At 51.6% G+C, this 3,372-nt stretch overlaps 1 protein-coding gene across 7 annotated transcripts in view; it reads left to right on the top strand.

Annotated features, from left to right (window-relative positions):
* The first annotated feature begins 3,030 nt into the window (after positions 1-3,030).
* Positions 3,031-3,372, top strand: part of CHD6 (chromodomain helicase DNA binding protein 6) — a 188,458-nt gene continuing 188,116 nt past the window's right edge. For 3 of the 7 annotated variants that reach the window (XM_023534460.1, XM_023534459.1, XM_023534458.1), the window contains exon 1: positions 3,031-3,219. The gene's annotated coding sequence lies outside the window, so the exon portion shown is untranslated. The remainder of the gene's footprint in view (positions 3,220-3,372) is intronic. The other 4 variants (XM_023534461.1, XM_023534462.1, XM_011366620.2 and 1 more) reach the window with 2 other exon arrangements.

Here is a 3,372-nt window from a genome sequence, read left to right as displayed (position 1 = left end):
GAGCAGAGGCAGGAAGGCAAGAGAGAAATGGTCAGAGAGGATGCAACTTGTGTTTATGGAGTTACAATCAGAAAGTTCTAGAACTGCTGGAAGCCCTTCTGTGGCTGCCCTTCAGAGCTCCTAAGGATTGCTCTTCTAGGGCCCTTCATAAACATGGACATGGTATATGGTACAGAAAGTCATATATCACTGGTATCACCTGCACAGCAGACTTTCAGAGCCTCTCAGGAGTCAACCATCTCTTGTTCCAGCAGCTATTGTGACATCTAGCTCTGCTTAGGCTCCATCTGACATTATACAGCTGCACCCTGATAATGCTTTACCTCATGGCCCTGCTACATGCCTCTTGACACTGGGTTCTGGGACAGCACAGAACCCCACTTGGCACCTATGCGTAAACAACTGGAATGAATCTTTAGCCAATGGAAAATGAGCTGGCGGATTAATTTCCTTCCCTTTCCTCTCCTGCAGGATATTCTGAGACTCATTTTATGTGGCTTCTCAGAGGATAATCCCTTGAGCAGAAGCAATCAGCCACAATTAGTGGAGGTCAGATGAATAACCATCCTGGCATCGACTCTCCCTCTTCTCTGCCTTACTCCTTTTGCCTCTCATGCCTGCCCTATAAGAATCAGGCTCTGCATTTCGGAGAAGCCAGGCTAAGACAACTCCATGAATGAGTAAGGCTAAAAGCCACTTAGCTGTCTCCATTTCCTTTCCAGTGTCTACCCACAAGTCCCTGGTAGCTGTGGAAGTATTTTAAAGGTCAGGTTCCACTAACCCCTCCTCAGTCCTGCAGACCTGACACTTTGAAGGTCAAGCCTACTGCTTCTCCTGAGTGCAACTTCCAGACCTTTCTTTTGCCTGTACCAGTACCACTCATTTGTGAATCAATTATGTACTCCTATTGATTTCTCGGTTACATAACATTTGTGTCTCTGTGTGTATTTAACTTCTTCCATGCTACTGACTTTTTTCAAGTCCAAAAGCAGAAATACTGACGAGTCTCCCTTCCTTCTCCCTCCCGCACCCACACCTCCCAATGCTGTCTCTTGCTTCTGTGTCTTGGCATGTACATGCTGCTCCCAATCCTTCCCCACCTCCGTTATGTTATTTCATCTTTTGTGGGCAAGGGACTCGATTGTGCAAAGGGAGGGCCACTTGACTCCCATGTAGGACTCACCAAGTCTGCCTCTGACATAACTCTGTGCCCAGCCCCTTTCCAGAAATCAAAGTGCAAAGACCTGAGCCCTATGAGTACTCTTGAGAATTTTAGATCCCTTGATCCTGGTGTCAAACTGGAGAGGCTGCCTTAACCTCTGTAGCAGCTGGTTCAGGAGAGCACATTCATTGTCCCTGAGGAAGGGGTGGACAGGCAGCTCTCTGCATATTCATTCACCAATAACTTGGCAGAATTGGAGGTCGCCAGAATCCCTGTATAAATTTCCATCTTGTTTTCAACTAGACTGTGAGTTCCCTGAGGACAGGAATGTTTATCCTTGTGTCTAGAACAATGCTTGGAACGTGGCTGGTGCTTAATCAATATTTGTTGAAGGAAGAAAGAAGAAGAAGGAAGGACCATGGGGTTTCTTGGCCAGCCTTGAGTCAAATGAGAGACATGTGCACAGGTGAGGTAGACAGGTGGCAGGGGGCTGCTATCTTTGTATTTTCAAACTGGTGATATCTCTGGTGTCTTCCCCAGAAGAGAGTTAGGGCCACAGGCTGAAAACCACAGGAACCTTGGGGTTTCAAAGACATTAAAAATATCCTCTCTGAGGGTGCAGTAAGGCTCTGCTAAAGCATTACAACTGCCCGGAACAAAGGCGAACCGTGTTCATTTTAAAGGTGTCTGACAAACTGCTCTTGGAATCATCAGGACTCTGATCATTCCTACTTTAATTAAGGTAAAATGAGCCTCTACATTCAGAATCCAACAGTTTTTTCAGTGGGTGCTAAGGAAACACTCATGATGGGGACAGGTAGGGAGTAAGGTGACCACCAAGGTCCCAGCAAGAGGGCGGTAATGGAGTGCCAGACACAGCATTCAGCAAGGCAGAGCAAACTCCCCATCCCCCCTGCCTCCATCTATTTTCTTTATAGCATGTATCACTGCCTGTCCTTTGTATTTACTGTGTTTCTTTCCCATTAGTTCGAGTATTCCATGAGGGCCAGGTCTTTGTCCTATTGACCGCTGAATCCCCTGTCTTAGATCAATGTCTAGCATTTAGTGGGCGCTCGAAAATTAGCTAACAAACGAATTAAAACATTTTAAACAATTACTTGAATCTCTGCCATATGCTGGGCCCTGTCCTTGAAGATGCTACAAGGATGATGCGAGAGAAAGGCCTGAAAATATATACACCACGGCTAAACACTTTCTTTAACAGAGGTATATCCAAGGCGCTGCAGGATCTTCGGGACTGGAAAACTCCCGGAGTGTGCAAGGGCCTTGGGATGAAGCCGGTTGTGTGATCGGAGTGCTAGAGAGCCAGGCGGAGCGGCAGGAGATGCGGCTGGAGACAGAATATAGGACTCCTTGGCTCTTCCTTTGGCTTCTCGGCACCTTCTTTTCCTGCTTTGCGCAATCCTCGCCTCTCTTCGATTCTGTCGGCGGGACCTCAGCCCCAGCGGAATCCTTCTGTCACGGGACCCCTGCTAAATCCTTTCTCATCCCCAGAGACAGCAGCCCCCGGTCTTCCAGATGGCTAGCTCGCTACCTGTGAGACCTCCACCTGCGGGCTGAAACCCTGCCCAGTTCACAGGCGCTCCAGGTCCCCGCCCCCTGCCTGCGGTCTGTAGCGCGCGGGACCCCGCCCCGCCCCCTCGGGCCGCAGGACCCCGGCCCCGCCCCGCCCCCGTGGCCCCGCCGCTTGGTCCCGGGGGGCGGGGCCGCGCGCAGCGGCGTCTCCAAGGCGGGGGGCGCGAGGCAGGGGGCGGGGCTGCCCCTGCGCCGGCCAATCAGCGCCGCGATCACATCCATGCAAATACGAGCACAATGGAGCGAGCCCATCACTCGCCCCTGCAAGCAAGCTTGAAATGGGTTTCTGCCTGAGCGGCAGCCAGGCTGACCAATGACTCTATGTTTTGGGCTGGCGAAGCCCAATGGCATGGCAAGAAAGGCGGGCCCGAGCCGTGTTAGGGTGTCCTTGCAGGGTGTCTGAGCTAAACTTCACCAAATAATAGCTGTTTGTATTTTGGCTGCTGCAGGAGCCATTTTAGGTAAGTTCTTCTCTTAACTTTTTATTTTCCTCCCCGGCCTTGGCGGGCCGGCCTTGTCCGGCGGCCCCCGGTCCCGCCCTGCCGGCCGGGCTGGGGTGCCCCTATGAATGGAGCCGGGATGAGGGGCTGCGGTGGCGCCGAGGCCCGGCCGGG

The sequence above is a fragment of the Pteropus vampyrus genome, unplaced genomic scaffold, assembly GCF_000151845.1.
Source record: "Pteropus vampyrus isolate Shadow unplaced genomic scaffold, Pvam_2.0 Scaffold125, whole genome shotgun sequence".
NCBI classification, from domain to species: Eukaryota; Metazoa; Chordata; class Mammalia; order Chiroptera; family Pteropodidae; genus Pteropus; species Pteropus vampyrus.
The sequence above is the reverse complement of the archived record's forward strand: the minus strand, read 5'-3'. Positions and strand labels throughout refer to the sequence as shown.